The sequence below is a fragment of the Cydia amplana genome, chromosome 21 (assembly GCF_948474715.1).
Source record: "Cydia amplana chromosome 21, ilCydAmpl1.1, whole genome shotgun sequence".
NCBI lineage: Eukaryota > Metazoa > Arthropoda > Insecta > Lepidoptera > Tortricidae > Cydia > Cydia amplana.
The window spans coordinates 637,871-663,375 of record NC_086089.1 but is presented as its reverse complement, the minus strand read 5'-3'; the positions used below and the strand labels follow the sequence as shown (position 1 = coordinate 663,375).

General features: G+C 38.2%; 1 protein-coding gene across 1 annotated transcript in view; it reads left to right on the top strand.

The window, feature by feature from the left end:
• Positions 1–25,505, top strand: part of LOC134658025 (orexin/Hypocretin receptor type 1-like) — a 115,281-nt gene that overhangs the window by 65,531 nt on the left and 24,245 nt on the right. The window lies entirely within an intron of this gene.

The following is a 25,505-nucleotide window of genomic DNA, read 5'->3' as shown; positions in this document are numbered from 1 at the left end:
CCGTGTTTGTATTCACAACCCGTAAGTCCCCTTTCTCCCAAATCTGAGACTAGCTCGGTAAACCTCTCCAGCCCTTCAGGCCGAGAGGATATGTGACTCCTGCTCAGGCAGCACATCACAACAATCTTCTGATTTAAAGGGTTGCGGGTGATTTACTATTAAAAATCCTGAAATACGTACTTGGGGGCATCTTTTATATACAATCTGCTTTTTTACTGATTCCCCATACAATCTTCAACCCCCTTTTTCCCCTAATGCCTTTTACCACCCCTTTTCACCCTTACGGGGTGATTTTGGGGTTGTAACTATTTTATATCCTTCCCCATAACAATAACTATCTACATACCAAATTTCAACTAAATCGGTTCCGCGGTTATCGATTTCCCATACAAAATTCCGCCCCCCTTTTTACCCCCTTAGGGGCTAATAATTTCAAGTTTTTTGATTATTTTGTTGTTTGTGGACTAATACTATCTCACATACCAAATTTCAGCTTCCTAGAACTTCAGGAAGTACCCTAGAGGTTTTGATGATCAACAGTGAGTGAATCAGTGACGAAATCGGGGTTTTTAGACATTAATAAAATCAAAAGTATAAGAGCTATGCAATTGAAATTTTTTATGCTTAATAAGTCCACTATTGACATGATATCCCGAGAGTTTTGTTTATCTGGAATAATCCAAACCCAAGTTAAGAGGGTTCAAAAAAACGACGAAGCGCTTCGAGAAAAGGTAGGTAGTGCCCTTGCGCTTCGCTTTGCTCGTCTTGGCGGGGGCACGGTAGTGCAGATCTCTGAAGATACAAAAAAAAACACGTAGGAGTAGGTACTCGTAAAATGGGATTGAACATTCTTACTTATAGAGCCTGACTCAGGCTGAACCTATATAATATATAAGTACTTTTATACCAACTTCAAAGAAAGGAGAAGGTTCAATTGTATTTTTTTCGTTTATTACCTCAGAACTTTGTCATATTTTCTATTCCGATTTGGGAAGTATTTTTTTTGTACAAGTGCATTGTTAGTTCCAGATTGGTCTTCATTTATTGATTTAAACTAACACGATTTTCACTAATAATTTCTAAACTAACACGGGACTTATGGCGTAACACTTACGTGACAACCAACAATATTATGCGCTTTTATATGCGCTAGCGACTGACGTTACAACTCGGTGCCAAACCAGATAGATAGTAAATACGAAACCGCACCATAATCTGTGTGGACTCTGTGGTAGATTTGAGTTTATCGCGAACAGAACAATCATTATTTAAATAAATAGATGTATTTTATTCGCCAATAAACTTAACCACAGCTTGCCAACGTTTGAAGTATTTTTTGCTCGAGCAATAACTTAATAAGTTTTAGGTAAAAATTAAATTGTTGGTACAAGCTTTTATCGCTGACTGTACTTTTCTTACGACAGACAACTAATACTCATCGAGACAATTCTAAAAACCCCTAACACAATTAGGTTGCGTTGTTTCCTCACAGAGTTCCTATGGCCACCTCCTGTCTCCATCATCAGATCAGCTCGATGGTACCATAATATTGCATTGTCACCCGACCTATAGTTTGTAGCTTTCTAGTAGACCCCGAAGGCTTATCCTATTGTCTATTGTTCAGTAAAACCGCACGTGCTACTTACCTGCAAAAAAGGGTCCTAATTATTCTATTTGGCACCTGAGCGCGGGCTAGTCCAACGCTCAAAAAACCAGTGTAGGTGCGCTCTCCGATAACGCGCCTTTGTTACGCATCTCGATGACACATTTTAGACTGGTTCTGTAGCTTCTAGTCGCCGGCACTCAGTAACCGAAGTACCGATTTTTTATGCAGGTGGTTGTGGCACGTGGCACGAGCGGTTTTTCTTAACAATAGACAATAGGATTAGCCTTCGGGGTCTATTAGAAAGCTACAAACTATACATGTGTATGCAAAATTTCAGCTCCATCGGAAACCGGGAAGTGGATCAAATTTAACTTGCAAGATTCCATTACATAGTTACATACAGGTCGACCTAATAAAATCTTGTTAACAAACAGAACCAACTAGTTTAATTAATGTAGTTGTTAGGTCGTGCAAACCATTTCCATATCTCTCTCTAGGGATTGGATCTGAAAATATAAGTAGGCTTTGTTCATTTGTAAGGCACCTCATAATACCCAGATAAAATGGATTTAAAAGGTCAAAGTCATTTTACATTTATGATACCTACTTATTAAAACAGATGTGTAAATTAGTATTTTTAATCTACTGTACCTGAGCACTCATTAAACGTTGAACGATAACGAGTAATACAGCGCCCAGAAACGTGCGTATACGCATCGCATTCCTTCACGCATCGCTTCTGAGATATAGGTACCGGGTGGGCCTTGTAATACGAGTAGGTAAATAATTAAAACATATATTGTACTCCTATAGCAATACAACTTTTGTTTAATAACTTTTAAAAAAAGCGGCCAAGTGCGAGTCGGACTCGCCCATGAAGGGTTCCGTATTTACGGGATTTATGACGTATTAAAAAAAAACTACTTACTAGATCTCGTTCAAACCAATTTTCGGTGGAAGTTTGCATGGTAATGTACATCACCTCAGCGATTTTGCACACTGTTTTTAAGTAGCAAAGTACCCTTGTTCGAGCTGCTGAGGTGAAAATTTAATTGTTGGTATATCTTAAGAAAACATGAGTGAATAGAGGTAAGTGATGAAGAAGGAATACATTTTTCGGGTTCTCTAATATGTTCTCACTGCTGAGGTGAAAAATGTTGTGTACTACACGAGATCAAAGTTATTTACATCTCGTGCGCTTTTGAGTCCCTTACTACGCTCAAGATTCTAAATTACTCGCTACGCTCGTGAATCTATTATAGAATCTTTCGCTTGCACGGGACTCAAAATAAGCACTCGAAGAAATATCAAACTTTGATCTCTTGTTGTACAAATAACTATTTTGAGTTTCAGTTCTAAGTATGGGGAACCCCCAATATTTAATGTTTTTTTAATGCGGTTCACAGAGTACATCTACTTACCAAGTTTCAACAGTATAGTTCTTATAGTTTCGGAAAAAAGTGGCTGTGACATACGGACGCACAGACAGACAGACAGACAGACAGACATGACGAATCCATAAGGGTTCCGTTTTTTAAACGACTGCCCCAAAAAAGGAGTGTATTGTTTTGCCATTTGGCTACGGAACCCTAAAAATTATGAAGTCTTTAGATTGAGGAATACAGCCTACAAGCTAGCTACAGAATAATTTATTGCTCCTGTTACAGCTATACCCGCACCCGCTATACTACTAGATTTTGTGTTTTGTGTGTAGAGTGTAGCTGTGCAGTAGTGTGCAGGCAATCGATTATTCTCATATCGAGTCGTTCTGATATTGGATACAGCAAGATGGCCACTTTAATCTGTGTGACCTTTAATTTCACACTCAAGTGACTTATTTCATCCGTGACAAAGCCCATCTAGAAAGAACACTGTGCTAACTTTCCTCAAGTCTGAGCGGCTGTCAGGATAAATAACTAGTTACAAGTTTTAGATCTTGAATCAGGAAAAGTAATCTCGCTCAAGCCGCGAACATTAAATTTCTCAACTGCTAAATGTTTTAACTAGTTTGCGAAAGGTCTTGTGTCCGGCGACGTCGTACGCTGCATACCCATGAGAAGACTGTTATATTTCTCTAGAATGCGTCTTCTGGGGACCGAGGTCTAAGAAAATATCAAAACCATGTGCAAAACAAACAATGGACATACAAGTAAAAACTCTCAAAACTCTTCCCGAGGCACTTTGTTAGGTACGCAAGCGCTTAGTGGATACATAATATATCATTCGTAGTCCTCCTCATAATGCTCCGGGTGTCCGAGATGACCCAGATTCCCTTAAATATATGCTTGATAATATTGCACTCAAAATTATTATTATGATCCATCTAAATAAGATCCGCAGACCCATTATTATTATTGACGCACTAAAAAGAGTGCAGCAATTTAAATACTTGGGGCATATACTTACTCCGAGTCTTAAAGACGATAGTGATCTAGAAAGGGAGCGTAGGGCGCTGTCAGTGAGAGCCAATATGTTAGCCCGCAGGTTTGCTCGTTGCTCCAACGAAGTTAAAAAAACGCTTTTTAAAGCTTATTGCACATCTTTTTACACGAGCAGCCTGTGGGTAAACTACACTCGAAAAACGTACTCAACCCTACGCGTACAATATAATAATGCGTTCAGGGTGCTGATGCGGCTGCCCCGCTTCTGCAGCGCATCAGGGATGTTTGCGGAGGCGAGAGTTGACTGCTTTTATGCAACAATTAGAAAGAAGTGCGCGTCCCTGGTGCGGAGAGTGCGGGATAGCCGCAACAGCATCCTGGCCATGATAGCGGATAGGATTGATTGTCCTTTTATACGGCATTGCTGCAGTTTGCACATCACTAACTATGCTCAAGTAGTCGAGTGATGTGCGTACTGTTGCAATGGAGTATGTATTTAGTTATTAATGTACAAATACCTTAGATATAAGAATACTAACGTAGACAATAAGTTAGATATTTATTATGTTACTAACCATGTATTATGAATCTTTGTTATTTGAAATAAATGATTATTGATTGATTGATTGATTATGATCGGGCAAATCCCTCGCAGCGTGAGTCAGAGACATAATTTCTAAATATTTGTCCTTAATAACAGTCTTTTCTTTGAGTACATAATGCTGCGTTGCAATACTGTTGCTACTAGAAGGTAACCTTTACTTTGAATATGATTTCGAACAGTCGGTTTATCAAGCTTTGTACAAGCTAACACCATGTTAAGTAATTACTACATGACACGGGAGAGGCGGGCCAGCCGTTGCAATAATATAGCGGCTCTGTGGCGTCAGTGACAGCGGAGCTCTGTCCTAGGGACGCGTAATGCAGATCCTCTTTCTTGTTGGAAGAAGGTTGAAAATGTAGCTTATTTCACCGACATAAAAAGAAATTGACACCTCGCGTTTATCGAAATCGGCTCAATGGTTCAGAACACATGACACAAACATAAATACAATACGTAGTTGGATAATGATATGACACAAATATAAATTGATATCAAGCTGTAATTCAATGAATATTTAAATTGCCGAGATAAGGTTTGCGTAAAGGTCATGCCGACTCCAAGAATATGTCTACGAAAATGAGACAAATAACGCTCCAATAAATTTTTCTGCCCTTATAGTGACTCAGTAGCAAATTCCATCTGCTTGCAGTGGCTCCGCATCTCAACTCTGCTTTTGCAGACCACAATGCAAACTACCCGACACGATGATATGACATCCTGTGCAATCTGTATTCTGTGTAGTGACAAGATCCACATCATAATAAATTAATCATGCATCGTTAAAATATTAGAACTATGTGTGTGTAGGATGTGTCAACTATATATTAAATTTCGGCCAAAGCTATTTGATTTTTTATTTGTTGACCAGACTGTTTTAGTGATTTCATGCCTATTTTGTTGCTTAATTACCTCAGACGATATAAAAAATTAAGTACATATAGGTACCTACTACAATCTGAAAATCTTACCCTCCCTTCAGTGACTGTTGGCCAAAAATACCGAACGAAAACGGAAGACCTTAGTAATAGATGCATACGAGCGAGCCATCTATTCCAAGTTATAGCCGGTCCGGAACATCAATTCAGTATACTGCACTGTAATAGCAGTAATTTTACGTGGTCTGTGCTGTAATATGTAAGTCGGAATTTTGAACCGACGAGCCGTCCATGCGAGTGATTGATGTTTCATTTTGATGGATAATATTTTTCTAGTGCTCGAGATGGATAATATGAGTTTATTATTGTATTAGTATAATGTATGATGCTGAAAAAAAAAAGCGTAGGAAGTAGGTGTACGGCCTTTTAAGTTTACGGCCTGAGTGGCGAGCGCAGCGTTGCGTCGAACGTCCAACGTCCATTGCGAGTGTGTCATCGTTATCATTTTCATCCTTTTAGTCTTATTTGCACTAGCGAGCCACCCGGCTTCGCACGGGTTAACAAATTGTACATAGACTTTCCTCTTAAATCACTCTATCTATTTAAAAAAAACCGCATCAAAGTCAGTTGCGTACTTTTAAAGATCGAAACATACATAGAGACAGACAAAAGGCGGGAAGCGACTTTTTTTTATACTATGTAGTGAAGTGATAGTGATGTTGGTTGCTGCGCCGGACCTCTTGTCACCGCCGCTCGAGCAAATAATGGTCTGACGAAATTGATAAATATTGTATGAGGGCAACACATGTTGTAGACACTTAACATTTACTTATTTACTCATTTAAATCGTATTTCTACTAAGTTGTCTGAACGAGTATTTGGACTGATATAATTTCTGGAAAATGTGTCCGGGTAGGTATTATGTTATGATTCATATTGTTTATTACGCTTGATGAAACTTTCGTCATGTTTTGACAAATTTTGTAATTGCGAGAGTGCCAAATATTTTAATTACAATAAGTTTAATTATCGGGGACATTAAGGGCCACCCCACATTTGGCGTCTTTCGGGCGTCGGCGTCTGGTCAGCGCTATGGAAAATGATGCGCAGTTGCGTCGACGTTGCGTCGAGCAGCGGCCATAGCGCTGACCCTAAGAGAATGTGGGGTGGCCCTAAGAGAAAAGTAAATGGGGTGCGTTTACACTTGCTGTGTATTCGCGTTTACATTTGACTTATCTCGTATATCAGACAGATGGATGTAATGGTAAAATAACAAACATGACGTATTCTCATAACATTTAAAATTTAATTCAATTCAAAATGTTTGCTAACACTTCAAAAGTAATCGGGCGCATATTTGACCATCAATCTTGCCAATGCAAATATAGCTGTCCATTAGGTTTGCGCGAGCCTTGTGGTAATATAGATATCCCATATGAGTGCTCTTACGCCCCTTTTAATTGACTCGTATCTACATATTTATTTTTGATATTCATAGCCAGACCCGTGTGACCCACAGGCCATTTGGAATTTGCGTCCAAATGGAAGAATTATATTTGCGTCTCGCCCGCGCCACGGATAAGTACAGTAAGATCAAATCGCACGATAACTGAATTATATCAGTTAATTAATCATTCTGATATCAGTGTACGGTCGAATTTGCCTGCCAGTCGAAGACCCACACGAAACGGGCTCGCTACGGATATAAGCTTAGGACGGTGTAAAATTAGTGTTAACGACATCCATATTTGTTTGCAACATACAATGTTGTTATGTCAGTCTAAAATATTGGACATTGGTATCCCTACTGAATCCATTTTTAAAAGGCTTTGGTTGAGGAAGGAGACGGAGCTCTCTGCATCAAGGCCAAGGGAGCCATATTATACCTGCTCTGTTCTAAATTTTAGGTTTCTAAATACGTCAAATGTCTTTAAGAAAAACGCCTGTCGGTACAGGCGGTATTGCATTATTGTTAATCTACTACAGTTAGTAGACTAACAATAATACAATACCGAAGTTATTGTGTTAACACCATAAGTGTTTCAGGGACCTATATAATTTGGTACGGAACTTTATAACATTGTTCTATTCCGATTATTGTATATAAAGTTCAGATTGAGAGCAATAAAATAAATAATATTTTGAATGTATTCTATACGGATTGTATTCATTTTGATTTCTTTTGCAACACCTACCTACTTAGATACTTAAACAGCCTACAGCCTGTTCTGAAGATAACTTGAAAACACATAAATATCAATTTGTTAATGGAGCATGACTTGCCTTTATATTTTATCAGGTAGCTGCTGCAAGGTCAGCTTCTTTAAGTTATTTCACGTGAGTGCTCAGTCAAGAATATATTATTATGTTTACGACCTACCAAATACATGCATATGTCAAAGGTTTGTTGGGCAATATTTATGTCCAATGGTATCCTGTGAGGGAACTGTAGCTCAGGCCCTCTTGCGCATGAGAGGATGCCTGTGTCCAGAAGTGGGACGTATTTAATAATAAAGTTTGCTTTCTTGCAAACTCCGTCTTCGCTATTTTGAAAAAATTTACGACTACGACAAAAAGTGCACCAAAAATTAAATTAAACCGGAAATATTTTTAGAGATACACTTGAGATGAGATACTTACGAGGTTACGAGTATACCCCAGGAGAGGAATTTCATAATATTTTCCCACAATCGATCTCCTTTCGACTTCTGTTTATTTGCTTATTATGAACATCCAAACAATTATAAAACCGAGCAGAACTGCAAAATTAATTACTTTTATAAAGCAATATTTCATATAAACTTGAGGTGTTTACGTGACAGAAGCCAGACGCTAGCAGGTAGCGTAAACAAATGAACAGATTTATCTTCTACCAAAAAATACTCTAGTCTGGATCTACCGTAAAATGGGGTGAGTAGGAGCAAAACTGACATTAAAACTTCGATAACATTTTATTTTTACATATGCAAACTGAATCTAATACCTTTAAACGAGCAATTCTTGCATACTTATTTATTTATTTATATATTTATTTATTTATATGTCGGAGCGAGACACCAGAAAGACGTATTGCAGCATTACAGTTCATAGTTAGACGCCTGTATAAAATCGATAAGTTGCGTAGAGAATAACGCCACCATCTATTGGCGTATTGATGAACTAAAATGACAGATTGGAACGTCAAGAGGAGTATCTTGAGTGAACGTAGGCACGAGCAGGCATTTATGTCGTTATGTTGGTAGACTGGTCAGGCAGGTTTACCAACTTGAATTGGAGGCGGGAGCGGTTGGCTCCGCCGCTGGAACTGGCTTCCTTCTTCTTGATCGGACCGCGCTAGAGATCGGACGTTAGCCAAGCTCGTGCCTAATTCGCTACGTTCCTGAAGGCTTACACCTGAAGGATTATTCTGAAAGCTTATAGATTCTCACGTTCTTTAACCGTTTAGCTAAGTGTTTTATTCCAAGTGTTATTTTGATTTCTTATGTGCCATTATAAGCTTACTTTTGTAAAATAAAGAAACTATGTGTTGTTTTGAAAAGATGTGTCCCGCCGAGTTTGTTGCCGGGTTAAATCTTCTCGGGTCAGAGGTGTAGGGTTGGAACCGGTTTAGTTTGACTGAAATAAAGATTTAACGATTTCATGTGATCTTTTTATTGTCAATTTAACCAGTCAACATTCTAATAGCAATTAGTTCTTTTCATCATTTAGTACTGAAATATAGTAGGCACTAGTATGGTTAATGAGTCCTTATTTCATGCGTTGGTAGCATACCTACTATTTTGGCTGTGAAGTAATACATCTAGGTACTACCCCCACGCGCCCACCGCCAGGACCATCCGTCGCCGACATATATGTATATATATTTCGGGGATCTCGGGAACGGCTCTAACGATTTCAATGAAATTTGCTATATGGGGGTTTTTGGGGGTGAAAAATCGATCTTGCTAGGTTTTATTTCTGTGAAAACGCGCATTTTCGAGTTTTTATCTGTCTCCCAGATATTTGTGTATATAATAAGTGTTCCGGACGTTTGTATTTTAGTTTTTATTTTATTTTGGGTAGTTCCATTTCATAACTTTGACGATAAACAGGAAATCCCACCTCACCCCGTAGTCCCTCGTAATTGGGGTGAGATTGGATTTCATACAAAGGTGATTTTGGAAGATTGTTGGATCGATTTTTTTTTATTATGAGTATTACTATAGCTCCATTATACATTGGAATACATTATTTTTCTAGCAGTAGCCTTCAAATTCCATCTCACCCCCCTTTCATCCCTTCTCTCCCCATTCATAACCCAACTCTCCCCGCGAACCCTACTCACCCCATTTTACGGTACTGGTATTTCACTGGTTATTGCAAGTTAACGCAGGGCACATAGCTTGTATCACGGATGATGAATAGGGTCATAAAGTTTTGTAACATATTTATGGCGTCCAGGGAAAGAAGAGCGCAGAGTGGGCAGGCTTCCTACTGAACGTAGGAAGGTACGTGGGAAGAACTGTGTAACTTGGAAAAGGTTCCACTTCCATGATAATGATTTGCAATAAGAAACGTTTAATGTACGAGTTCTACTTAACTTTGGCGATCAACCCAGCAAACGTATCTATAGTTATAAGAAACAAGCAACAACGGTTGCACTCCGGGAGTGACGATAGAAGTGAAAACTCACCTCACTATGTTACCGACGCCCGGTATCACGATACATACGTTTAGCGGAGGTATTCTATTTATTAATTAATATCTGGTAGACCGAGCTTTGCTCGGAAAACATATAAAATCTTAAAAATTAGCGTTTTCCCAGAGATAAGACCTAGCTAGATCGATTTTTCGCCCTCGAAAACCCCCATATACCAAATTTCATCGAAATCGTTAGAGCCGTTTCCGCGAGATCCCCGAAATATATATACATATGAATAACAAAATAAATAAATAAATAAATATGTAAGAGTTGCTCGTTTAAAGGTATTAGATAGGTATATTATTATCATTCTCAAATAAGATCACACTTTTTCATTGACATGTTTATTTACATACTGCCATGACAACGTCAAATTATTTGAACATAGGTAAAGAGTCTTGAAAAGGAGTCCGCAACATAAATGACAAATAACATTGAGTTTTTCTTTATTGATTTAAATGCCATCTAAATTATGAGTGGCCACCTTACGGGGCTTACGGTCACGTGATCGCCTTACGCCCCTTACGGTCACGTGATCGCCTTACGCCCCTTACGGTCACGTGATCGCCTTACGCTGTCTCGAGTTTATCATTTTTTCCCCACCTCAAAAAGTGCCCAGCGCCGCTAAAGAAGTTTTCACTTCAAAAATGCCCAAGTATATTTCAGAAGAGAGTGGGGTAATGACAGCTGTTGATTCTATCTTCCTGTATCTAGTCCCACTGTTAGGTGTTTAACGACAACACACGGGTCCTCTGTCGACCCTTGTCAGGCCATTTATCACGTCTTTCATTATTGCCGAAGGGTCGGAAATAAAACTAATCCAACTGAATCAGAAATGCGAAAAGGTTGAAATATTCAACCCGAGCAACACGGAGAGGAGATTGTACCAATACATTGTGCAGGTGTTGTACATTCGCCAATCTCACCACCTGTATGTTTAGATCTGGGCATAAAAGTGACAAAGTCAGAAAGCGACGAACTCAGAATGTGACGTCCTAAGAAAGTGACATACTCAGGGCCGGATCTAGGGTAGAGCGAGTGGAGCGGCCGCTGTAGGCGCCGGATGGCAAGAGGGGCGCCAAAATAGCAAATGAGAAAAAAAAAGTTTTAAAACGCACGAGAGCGTGGCGAGGGGGGGGGGGGGGGGGGTGAACAAAGGAACAAAGGGCGCCAAAACCTGAACCGTCTATACGAAGATAATATATTGTCGTAAGAAATAAGCACTGATTACAAATTTAGTCTAGTCAGTAGTAAGGTCGAAAGAATGTGACGGCATCACGCAACAAAAGCTGTTATATTATTGTTCACAAATATATGTGAGTGAGTGTGAGTGTGTGGTCAGATATTTTTGAGCACCTCTGCCGCTCCGGTATATATGATGGCGACTGTAGGTACATACATAAGTAGGTCTCAGTAATCACTTCAGAAATGTTAGTACGTCGAACTATCAAGATGTTAAAATATGCTAGACGGCCTAGCTTTCTTTTTGGCGTCTTAATATAGCTTATTACTTTGTATGTTTATTTATTTTTATATAAGATATACTATATAACCAAATCTCGTGAAGTTGACTACATTTTAATTCTGACAGAAAGGGAAACGCCTGCTTATTATTTATATGAAGTCAAATATTTTCAGATAACTTTACAAAAACTTTAAAAGTATCCACAACCACTGTCACCTCGAGAATATAAATAATGTATTTTAATTGTGTGCTGAATTAAAAGCAACTTCCAACTGTGATGGACGTGTGTCCGATATTAATATGACTCGCATTTCACACAGCTATAATCGTAGAAATAGCTATGATTACGTGTCCAAGCAACTCTGAATTTACTGTCCCCTTGGGATAAATGGAGTAACTTTAGTATTTTATTTACTGCTTTAATATATCGGGGTTCCAGTGTGGGCCTCATTAAAATGATTTAGATGTGTAGTAAATAATGTTAATTTAACTATTTACGCAAGCATGGCTTAATCAATAACAAAACCTTTTGTTACTCGTATTTGTATTGCTCTTTCCGTTTTTCCCTTCGTTAGACCATGTTGCAAAAATTAGAAAAAGACATGACAGTCCTGACAATTATAACTCAAATTTTCAGGAACCATATTATGCACCCAGATACAGTTGTAAAGTTACGCACCCATATTGTTACACTTGACTGTACCTACGTTGGATCGATGGTTGTGCTATTTGCCTATTTATAGTTGTATTACTTACACACGAGCATCAAAAACACATTGCTATTGTTATGTAAGTTATTACTTTTCTGTTATCGCCAATAACGTAAAGAGGCTAGGGCAACGTACGATGTATGCTATTTCACAGTGGAAGTACTTGTAACTTTATATGTGCACAATTTTCAACTATATCTCAATGTTATAAGGAACAGATTTGAACAAGTCTGTCTGGTTTTCATTAAATAACATTTTAATTCAAATACCGCAGTTTTAATCATTTCTTTATCGTCATCAAAGACATTTCAAACCCAAAATTTTAAATATTGTTAGCTAATAGTCAGATGTTTACGAGTATATAGAGGTGTACTCATTTTGATCATTTGGTCTGGTATGCAGATATTTTTGATTTTTAGGGTTCCGTACCCAAAGGGTAAAAACGGGACCCTATTACTAAGACTCCGCTGCCCGTCCGTCCGTCCGTCTGTCACCAGGCTGTATCTCACGAACCGTGATAGCTAGACAGTTGAAATTTTCACAGATAATGTATTTCTGGTGCCGCTATAACAACAAATACTAAAAACAGAATGAAATAAAGATTTAAGTGGGGCTCCCATACAACAAACGTGAATTTTGACCGAAGTTAAGCAACGTCGGGCGGGGTCAGTACTTGGATGGGTGACCGTTTTTAGGGTTCCGTAGCCAAATGGCAAAAAACGGAACCCTTATAGATTCGTCATGTCTGTCTGTCCGTCTGTCTGTCCGTCCGTATGTCACAGCCACTTTTCTCCGAAACTATAAGAACTATACTGTTGAAACTTGGTAAGTAGATGTATTCTGTGAACCGCATTAAGATTTTCACACAAAAATAGAAAAAAAAAACAATAAATTTTTGGGGTTCCCCATACTTCGAACTGAAACTCAACATTTTTTTTTTATCAAACCCATACGTGTGGGGTATCTATGGATAGGTCTTCAAAAATGATATTGAGGTTTCTAATATCATTTTTTTTCTAAACTGAATAGTTTGCGCGAGAGACACTTCCAAAGTGGTAAAATGTGTGTCCCCCCCTGTAACTTCTAAAATAAGAGAATGATAAAACTAAAAAAAATATATGATGTACAATACCATGTAAACTTCCACCGAAAATTGGTTTAAACGAGATCTAGCAAGTAGTTTTTTTTTAATACGTCATAAATCGCCTAAATACGGAACCCTTCATGGGCGAGTCCGACTCGCACTTGGCCGCTTTTTAGGGTTCCGTAGCCAAATGGCAAAAAACGGAACCCTTATAGATTCGTCATGTCTGTCTGTCTGTCTGTCTGTCTGTCTGTCTGTCTGTCTGTCTGTCTGTCTGTCCGTCTGTCTGTCCGTCCGTATGTCACAGCCACTTTTCTCCGAAACTATAAGAACTATACTGTTGAAACTTGCTAAGTAGATGTATTCTGTGAACCGCATTAAGATTTTCACACAAAAATAGAAAAAAAACAATAAATTTTTGGGGTTCCCCATACTTCGAACTGAAACTCAAACATTTTTTTTTCATCAAACCCATACGTGTGGGGTATCTATGGATAGGTCTTCAAAAATGATATTGAGGTTTCTAATATCATTTTTTTCTAAACTGAATAGTTTGCGCGAGAGACACTTCCAAAGTGGTAAAATGTGTGTCCCCCCCTGTAACTTCTAAAATAAGAGAATGATAAAACTAAAAAAAATATATGATGTACATTACCATGTAATCTTCCACCGAAAATTGGTTTGAACGAGATCTAGTAAGTAGTTTTTTTTTTATACGTCATAAATCGTCTAAATACGGAACCCTTCATGGGCGAGTCCGACTCGCACTTGGCCGCTTTTTTTGCTTGTTTTGCTCTATTTTTTGTTAATGGTGCGGAACCCTCCGTGTGCGAGTCCGACTCTCACTTGGCCGGTTTTTTCCGTAAACATCACACTCACGAAAAACCCGTTGAACGTTAACGCGGTTCGCCACTACAAAGAATCGCAAATAGGATGTGTCAATCAAGGTTAAAACATCTCGTGGACGCTGACAAGCCGAGATAATGGCCGCATACTGGAGTTTTATCCCGGATTTATATAAAACATTGTTGGTTTTTGGTCTCAGTGACGCAGGAATGATAAATCATGTGGCTCCCCTGATTCATAAAAAATGGTAGAACATAATTAGAAATTACACACGTCACGGAATTCAGTCGCGTTGTATTGATAAGTAATTGATGGCTGGAAGCTACAGTACACTAAAACTTGAATCAGAAGAAAGTCAACGGCTGGTTCAGCTCTGTAGGATTTATGTACAGTCAGCAGCAATAGTTGCTAAGCGTGCGAGGTGTTCAAAATGATCTTGACGCGACTTTATTGTTAAGAGAATAAGAACCCTTGCTTTAACCCTTGCGCATCGTGCAATTGGGGTTAAAAATGGGTTAAATATTTTATAGCCCAATCAGATAACACAGTTTACAATCCAAGTTGCAGGCACCTTCGTGTGGCACATTTATAACTTGATAATACTAGTTTCGCGTGGCCGCGGTCTTTTGTTAAAAAAGTCAATAAAGAAAGTAATAAACCTGAACATAATGGTAACCTTGCAAATTATTATAGGATATAACTTTAGCAAAAGGAAAAATAATGACGTGGTGAAAAGGGAGGTTAATAAATATTCGTATATAAAATATGATAACTATTTCAAAACTTGTGGTTCTGTGAGATGTAGACCGCGCGAATCGTTATTTGCTTAAATCTAAATAAATGTATGCCTCCAAAATAAAAAAAATAAAAACACAATAAAAAACAAATTACCTTACTTATCTATCGAACCAACTCACAACATTTCACAAGAATCGGTTGATTACACTGACATTTATACAAAAATCTGGTGTGTACTGTAGATATTTATTCCGACAGCGAGAAGCGACTTTGTTTTATACTTACTATGTAGTGATAATCAATGTTGTATCAGTTCTCGTCATTTTTTAAACTAGAAAAATATCACAAACTTGAAAAATGCCATAGGTAATGGTTGAACAAGTAATTTCCCGTCAGCAACTGTAATATTAGAGACAGCAACTGCACAGTTTTGGAATCCACATGCTTCAGCTTGTGAACAATAATACTATGAGGATGTTTACGCAGCTAAAAGCTTTTCGTTTGTTCTTTGATTGTTAGTGGGCGTCAAAAATGTGCAATTAGAAATGAGAGATTGAACGGAATCGTCTTGTAGTCAAGTCAATCGCAGATCACTTCAGTAACGTGCTCCAACATGTCGTCGTGGTAAAAGTTTGCGGAACACAAGTTTAATGTTGTTTTTAGGGTTCCGTGCCCAAAGGGTAAAAACGGGACCCTATTACTAACACTCCGCTGTCCGTATACCTGTGTGTCACCAGGCTGTATCTCATGAACAGTGATAGCTATAGACAGTTGAAATTTTCACAGATGATGTATTTCTGTTGCCGCTATAACAAAAAATATTAAAAAGTACGGATCCCTCGGTGGGCGAGTCCGACTCGCACATCGCACTTATCCGGTGTAATGTGTATATTTTTTGACGAAAACGTAAATTCTAGGTACCTTCAGTTCTTGAAAGCTGGGATATTTTCCCTGTCTATCTACATTGGTCAATTTGTTTTTAATGAACCATGAATGTTGAAAAAAGAGGGTCTATTTTTCAACTCGTAATTTTTTGTGATGCCAAGGGGATTAATTTAAAATATTTGCGATTTATGTCAGGATCGTAGAAAGTAGAACTCCGTTTTCTCTGCCTACCCCTCCGGGAAATAGGCGTGATTATAATTATGTATGTATGTATGTATTTGCGATTCATTCAGGGAGTACACAAAACGTTTAAATATGGACTACTTACTACTGTATAACATTTATTTGATCAAAAGCCCGCAATTGCCTGAGGACAACCTCGAGCCGTCGGAAGTTATTGTATCAATGTTCATGTCTTCACGGCTTTGTTTGACTCTTTGTTCTGTATTTCCTCAAGATTTACTTATGGTAGCTATTATCGCCTATTCCACCTATCCCTACTGCGATATCCCCACCAGTGTGGACATATGGAATATTTTTCCATTTAGTTCTACTGGTAGGGATACATGGAATCAAGTCGTCCATCTGTCCCTCCCAGTTTTTAATGGTAGAGCAAGATGGAATTTATTCCATTTATCCCAATCACTTTCCCCCTAGTAGGGATACATGGAATTTCTTCCACTTAGCCCTACCTAATTGCTGTTTGGTAGGCCTATATGGAATTTTCTCCACTTAGCCCGACTTTACTTGCTGTTTGGCAGGGATACAAAAAAAACGGGACCCTGTTACTAAGACTTCGCTGTCCATCTGTCCGTCCGTCTGACATGTGGCTGTATCTCAAGAACCGTGATAAACTATTTTTTTGGTTTTGTTTCTATTATTTCGTTATATATAAATGCCTGTTAATATAGTTGGAAATAATTCCGCGAGTCCCCACACCAGGTAGGCAGTCAGTATAGATGGTTGGAAATAATTCCGCGAGTCCCCACCAGGTAGGCAGTCAGTATAGATGGTTGGAAATAATTCCGCGAGTCCCCACCAGGTAAGCAGTCAGTATAGATGGTTGGAAATAATTCCGCGAGTCTCCACCAGGGGGGAAACCAGTATAGATGGTTGGAAATAATTCCGCGAGTCCCCACCAGGGGGGCAGTCAGTATAGATGGTTGGAAATAATTCCGCGAGTCCCCACCAGGTAGGCAGTCAGTATAGATGGTTGGAAATAATTCCGCGAGTCCCCACCAGGTAGGCAGTCAGTATAGATTGTTGGAAATAATTCCGCGAGTCCCCACCAGGTAGGCAGTCAGTATAGATTGTTGGAAATAATTCCGCGAGTCCCCACCAGGTAGGCAGTCAGTATAGATGGTTGGAAATAATTCCGCGAGTCCCCACCAGGTAAGCAGTCAGTATAGATGGTTGGAAATAATTCCGCGAGTCCCCACCAGGGGGGAAGCCAGTATAGATGGTTGGAAATAATTCCGCGAGTCCCCACCAGGGGGGCAGTCAGTATAGATGGTTGGAAATAATTCCGTGAGTCCCTACCGCAGTGGATTTCAGTAGGGATAAATGGAATAATATCCCTACTAGTAGAAATAAATGGAAAAATATTCCATATGTCCACACTGGTGGGGATATCGCAGTAGGGATAGGTGGAATAGGCGTAAAACAATTATGCACTACATCCGTATATATATATATATATATATATACTATAAATATGGAGGCATGAAGGTTACTTTAGGTACTTTTTCTGTAAGAAATATTAATTCGATTCCCAGCTAATAAATGTATCAGTACAAAATCGGAAAGTTAGCGGAGCTACCCAATTATATATATCGATAAAACTTTTCTCGTGCAGAATTTATTAAATTGAATGATTTTATTACATTGAACGACCGTGTCCAGAAGTTTCGGTTTCTTTTAAAGTTGAAGTACTAATTTACTTACTTTTCCTAAGTAATTATTAAGCTTTTATAAAGCAAGGTAAAGGTTGACTTAATTTTATGGTATTGAATAATTTTTCGGGTCAATGTTAGTATGTCTCACAACAGTTTATGGTATTATTGATTCGATATTCTAATAAACGTGTACTCCCTAATGTTGGTTCAGGCGGAGTATGTCACTTTCTTAGGACGTCACATTCTGACTTTGTCACTTTCTGAGATCGTCACATTCTGAGTTCATCACTTTCTGACTTTGTCACTTTCTGAGATCGTCACATTCTGTGTACGACACTTTCTGAGGACGTCACATTCTGAGTACGTCACTTTCTGAGATCGCCACTTTCTGAGGACGTCACTTTCTGAGTTCGTCACTTTCTGAGTTCGTCACTTTTTTAGCATAGGTACGATTTAACAGTATAATATACCTGCACGAAAGATGTATACGGTCGCTTTTATATCCTACATACCAATACCAATCTCTGTTTGTAATGTTGTATCATAATGTTTGATTACAAGCACGTGTTCACAAGTCGCGCACCGTATAAGTATTTGCATCTATGTGGCTTGCAAAGGCTGTAAAGTGGGATACAATTTTATTTAAATTAAGTTTTCCTTTATGTCTTATGTCTTGCCTCCGCGCAAGCGACTTTAGACGTAGCCGGCGAGTTTTAATAACGAATAATATATATTCGTTTTTCTTAAATCTGTACTCGTTCAGTACTAATTTATTAAATTCAGTTTTGAAATCCCCTTTGGGTAAGTGTTGAACATTTCTTATGCTTATTCTAAGCAGGTAGATTTAAATGATATTTGTAACGGTTATTTCGCTATGCTACTTCTTTGTGTGATTTTGCTTGCCACTTAATTCAAGTACTCTTGCATACATTTCACTCTTATTACATCTTGTTTAATTGCTAAATTGTGTTTCTTTAAAGTCTATAAGTTAATTTAATTTCCAGTAATTATTAAATTCAAAATTTGACCGTTAGATCCTATACTCAGTTTTGTTTTATAACTTGTTATTTTTAATTTAACATCAGTGCAAAGTGTAAACTCCGTCTGACTGTACCATTCCGCACATCACCAAACTTTCACCATCATCATCACGCAGTACTGCTTCTCGCTTTGTTTCTTGCCGTGCCGGGTACAGTCAGCGGAGACATATTAAGAACTTTTCTTCACACAATGGAAATAAATTCCAGGGAGCCTAGTTACGGCTAGAACCGTAGCCGAGAAGACCGGTCCGGCAGTTCCTGAGCGGCCCCAGCTGACGTCCCTCAGCTCGTCCGTCTCCGTCTCCCAACCCGCAGTGGCTCCGGCAGCTTCAGGGGAGTACTTGCGTGGTGGAACTGTCCTCGGAGCAAAATCAGTACCGGCCTAGAACGTACCCTACCCTACGACGTATTCGTGTGCTTGCGGCGGAAGTTAAGGGAGAATAAATTTAGTTCGTTATTTTAAAAACTACAGTTTCATTTATTCTTACCGCCTACCCGTAGCATAAGTTTTTGTTATTATTAGGTATGGCACGATATTTGAAGGTGTCGCATTCATCTCATTTTAGAGCAAACTACTAGTAAAGTTACAGACTGTTTTATAACCGCTCCTCATTTTCAGGAAAATCGTGACAGTTGACGCAGTCATAAAATGCAAACACATCATCAGTACTAAAGAATTAGACCAGTCACCGGGACGTTTGACTCGTACAATAAAGAACACACTGGTATCAAGAAAGAAGAAGGCGCGCACGGCGCCTCGTAAGACTCAGTGTGGTACCGCCGAACCGGCTAATTCTGGCTTGCGGATTGCTACACCGAGTAAGGCGCTGTACGTATCGCGCTTGCATTACACCGCCACGGCTGCTGAAGTGGTGGAGTATGTACACCAGAAGACCGGTTACACGCTGAGGGTGTTCCGGCTTCGATCGCGCCACTACGTGCACTGCAACTCTTTTGTGGTGCGCGTGCCGCGACCGCTGCAGGGGACCATCGAGTGCGCCGACTTCTGGCCGAAGGGTGTCGTGTTTCGGATTCGGAGGTTCCGGGGCAAACTGCCGAATCCGACACAGGAGCAGCCGATGCAACGGAGCCACGCCGTTTTATCGACTAAATAACTAGTGTTTAGTTTTAAATTTATAAAATACATATGTATGTTAGTCTGTAAGGTATTTGTAATATGGGCCTTGTTGCCTGAATTAAATTTCTAAATTTCTAAATAATAATCATCCCTTCTACCACAATAATAGTCATTATAATCAAGTCATTTATTAGTTTACAGTACTCTACTAACATACATTGCCGGCAATAAGGAAACATAACAAAATAAAAATGCATAAAATGCCTTGTTGATTGGAGTAGGTACATAATATACATAGCATATTGAGTAGTTTTATTAGGGTATCAATTTCTTGGCACTAGCCGACTAGTACCAGCTTTTATAGGCAATATCGCTGCAAATACGGGTTGTAGTGTTTCAGTATAACTGATTAAACAGTTTGTTGCATTTATAAAGCATAGATTAAAACATAGATTAAAACATTGCTTCGGAAAATGTAGTCAAAAATATGTAGAATTTATTGTAAGTGGCATCAGAGCGTCCACTCATAAGTTTTCCTTTGGCGTTAATATTTATTAAAACAGTTATTACTTTTGATAAATGGTATTTTCTCTGAATTTATAAATAAAGACTGTGTGAAATATTTTTGTACAATTTATTGTACGAAATAATTTTGTTAGATTTTGCAGTCGACAAACATTAAGGCTCTTTTTAACCGACTTCAAAAAAGGAGGTGCGATGGGAATGAGTGTGTGGTATAGTTTTATAAGAAAGAAAGACCCAGTATAATTATATTATTACCAGTATATGGTTTGGCACCGACTTCAAACGTATCAATTGCTAGCGCATATAGAACGGGATAATATTTTATTTTATCCTTTTTGAAGTCGGTTTTACTTGTTTTGAAAGATTAATTTTATAGACGACACGACGTAGAGGGGCGTTTTTTTTTTAAGTTGTCCCCTACACTTTTTTTTTCAAATTTGGGATTTTTTATGTTATTTCTACTCAGAATCACGAGCTCTTTCTATCCTAATAGGAGAAAAAAAGTGCCCTAAGGTTTTTATTTCCATTCCGTCACCATTTTTCATAGACTTTGTATGGCGGTCGCGGAATGGAAAGATCGAAAAATGTATGGAAATTTTGGGACACTTTTTTCTCCTATTAGGATAGAAAGAGCTCGTGATTCTGAGTAGAAATAACATAAAAAATCCCAAATTTGAAAAAAAAAGTGTAGGGGGCAACTTAAAAAAAAAACTTCCAGAGACAGTCAGCATCAATTTCAGCGAATGAAACAAGGGGCCACATGTATTTGCCACCCTGGAATACTTTTCCAAATAGGGATATAAATATATGTTACAGTCTAATTCTTCTACATATAGAAACATATTTAATAATGACTGTACCTACACAATACCGAGTAGAAATAATTTACGAAGTACCTACTAAATGCTAGCGATGGATCATTCCGCCATGTTTCCAAGACAAGCGCTTACGAAGTAACTCGCGGGTATTTATTGTGCACGCAACATTTTAATTAACGCTGTGAGGATATTCATTGAAATTAAGTAAAATCAAGATAACTTACGAGTAAATCATCTGACTGATAAAGAAGGGCGTTGGGGTTAATTTTACAAGTTCGAATGTAATTTAATATTTTAGTATACTACGGCAACAAAAGTACAAACCTAGTAATAATAATAATTCTAGAATAAATATCTAGGCAAGCAAAATGAGTTGCCGTTTCGCATAACTCTTTCAACAGGCGAATATAAAGGATGACTCACGCTAGACCGGCCCGGGCCAGGCCGGAGCTTCCGGCGCTTCGTTTTCTATGGAAAGCACCACGTGTTCACCGATCAGCCGTCATAGAAAATGACACGTCGGACGCGTCGGCCCAGGCCCGGCCCGGTCTAGCGTGAGTCATCCTTAACTCTCAGCTGAATTTTGAATTATGTCGCTCCACATTCTAGGTACACTTAAAAATCTAAATTAATCTTATTTAATATTCATGCCAAAAGGTTATCATGCGTGGCTGGAAGAGACCAAACAAAGTATAATTCCCATCGCATCAAGCGTACTGACTCTGACCAGCATACGTCCAGACCAGCGACAAGTACGCGTAATCAGAAGTATTTATATTGGTTACCACAGAACAAGTTAGAATGGCCGCCGGTTTTGAGCAAACGCTCGCATGCTACTCGCCCGCGCTGACCGAAAAACGAAGTAAACATGCATTTTGCGCCACAATAACCTTCAGATTAAGAAGCCAGACATCAAATCTGTCTAAATGTGCATAGTTATATACAACAACTTGCCCAACAGTATAAATTACTAAAAGCTATGGAATACAAGAAAAAAGTAACCAGTTTTCTGTTAGAGCACTGTTTCTATAGCGTGAAGGAATATCTGGAGTATAATTTTTAGTGTGTATTAACATGATTGTATTTAATTTAAAATATTTTTATTATTGATTAATTAATTATTTATTATGAATTTTAATGTTTCAATTTTAATTTATTACAATAATTAGTAGATAGCGTTTTATGTAAAATTTGCATGTCGTTTTGTGCGACTGAATACTGTACACAACTTGACAAAACAACACCTATGTATTTTAGAATTAAGTATTCTTGCAAATAAAATATCTTTATCTTTATCTTTAAAGGATGCGTATTCACCACGCACACAAGTTTTTACTTTTTACTACCGTTGCGCGAGTGTTAGTAAATGTGGAGAGGAACGAGCGGCGACACCGGTTCCGATACTAACTGCGCGCGATAGCCATTCTAACCTCTTTAATATGTTCTGTGTTGGTTACCCTGAAGCAAATACTCGTTAAGTATTGGAACGAGTAAAGAAAAACAAATTTGAAGCCTTTGATCGCCCTTTGGGGACGTAATGACGAGTGGGCGAAGTTAGATCAATCACGTAACTTTGTAGTGGTTACAACCTTTTCGATTACGGTGTAAATGATTTGCTCAAACGCACGTCTACCGTGATTTGGATTTTTGGCAGATACAGAGAGGCGATTGAGGCGTATAAGCGTATAGTAACGTTATCGATGTTGTGTGGTTTGGATTAATACATTTATATTTCCCCATTGTGAAATGTAACCGTAACTTTTCATACTAAAATTTGGTTAAACCACAAATATATGAATACATAAGTTTGAGGGAAATTTAGAGTCAAAGTGAAATATTAAATGGCGGGACGTTTGCAAGTCTCTGTAAAGATCACTTAGGAACCACTTCTTATCTACCTTTGAACAAAAGAGAGCAATAAAAAGTGTTATTGCCCATTATTTAGTACCAACTTCATATTTATGTAGGTATCAAAAAAACAAGCAACAACGGTTGCACTCCGGGAGTGCCAATAGAAGTGAAAACTCACCTCACTTATGTTACCGACGCCCGGTAACACGATACATACGTTTAGCGGAGGTATTCTATTTATTTATTATATATTATTATCATTCTCAAATAAGATCACACTTTTTCATTGACATGTTTATTTACATACTGCCATGACAACGTCAAATTATTTGAACATAGGTAAAGAGTCAAATAACATTGAGTTTTTCTTTATTGATTTAAATTCCATTTAAATTATGAGTCACCTTACGGGGCTTACGGTCACGTGATCGCCTTACGCTGTCTCGAGTTTATAATTTTTTCCTCACCTCAAAAAGTGCCCAGCGCCGCTAATGAAGTTTTCACTTCAAAAAATAACACACTTGCTTTGCTGTGCAAAAACCATAGCTATGAAAATTTGGTCACAAAATTCTGAGTCAGAAGCAGAATTAGCGCCCAGGTTTTTCCCAAACCTTGGCTCGGATTAGGCGACGAGCAGAAAATTTTCAGTTTATTATATTCAGAGACACGCTCGCAAGATTGGCGAGAGCATACTTAGAGAGCTGCAACTATGCGGCAACTAAAAATATTCCTGGATTCACATGTTGCAAGTTAAATAAGATCTACCTTAAGGTGTCTAATTTGAAGAATATTAAGTCCCCTTCAACATTACAATAACACTAACGACCCGTCCGGCTTCGCACGGGTTACACAAAACCTTAACAAATTATACACCTAAACCTTCCTCAACAATAATTCTATTGATAAGTGAAAACCGCACGAAAATCCGTTTGTAGTTTTCGAGTTTATCGCGAACACACAGACAGACGCGGCGGGGTACTTTTCTTTTAATTTTAAGGTGTAGTGATCTACTGTCGATTTAAAACATATTTAAAATACCTACATGGATGTATCATACTTTGGGCTTTACTGTAAAATGTAGTTGTCTTACTACTCGGTTCAAATGCTAGTTAGTAACTGATGATCTTTACTCAGCACTTAAAGAAAGTTGGTTCTTTTTGTCTGCATTTACTTTCCCCATCTCATACATAATTAAAATCGTTTTGTATATCTTTCGTACATGACTCGGTAAAAGAACTAGGGCGACCTGTTTTAATTTGTGACTTGAATTTATTTAGTTGTCACGCGATTGTTCAGACTGGACAAAGTTTTAATGCTTTCCTATTTTAAGGTTTTGAGAAAGTTGTAACTGAAAACAAAACGCAGTGTTGTACTGACAGACTAGCAGTAAATAACAACAACAACAAAAACAGCTAGTAAACTCACAGTAAACCAAGGAAAATTGTTACATGGCGTATTCAGAAAATGTAAAATATTATACCAATTTGTTACCAACATTTGGGTCAACTTCGCGCACACTTATCTGCGAAAAAGTACCGAGTTACATTTGGATAGCAAAATAATTATAATATAATTTCTAGGAAAGCAAAATGAGTAGAAATTTCTCACCTAACATCATCCCAACAGGCGAATACCTACCTATAACTGTCAGCTAAATTGTCATGAATAGTTTACGGCCTGACGTTATCAAATGAAGAAATCAAGATTCGCATTAAAACAAACTGAATATGAGACGGGAATCTGGAATTTTGAACTCATCTCGTTATTTTTTTAATTTATGACTAAAATTTCATTAACTAAAGTTCCGTAATAACTCCGTTATAATCTTATAAGGGCTCTCTACCGCTCTAATTTAGTAGCAGGTTTTTTTAATAGGTATCATTACGCTGATCCCAAGTAGTCATAACAACGGTAATATTCTTCCTGTAAATATGATTGTCACAAATTTAATTATGTCTTAAGTCCACTTATGTATACAAATTACCACGAAACAGCGATACGATGTTGCAAAACTTTGTATACCTAATAGTAACCCCAATAGACACAATAAACCGTTCAGAATCTAATTCTATGTCAATAGAGGAACGTCGAAATTATGTAATTTGTACCTACATCTGATATTTATTAGTCTTTAAGCCATTAGCAGCTAATTAATTAGCAGTAATAAATGCAAATTAACATACAAATGGGCTTTCCAATGGATTCGTGATGGGGTAGTTATGTACCTAATGGTGCCAACTGAATTGATTCTTACGATATTCCCCTTAATCAATCTCGTTATTTAAAAACTTACCTACTTTTAGTTCAAACATAAAGTTTAACTATTGTATCCAAACCGAAAAAGCGCCGCATAGGCAAGATAAGATAAGAAGCATTGTGCATGATGAAGATGTACCAAAGAAGTTAGTTAGATCAAATACAAC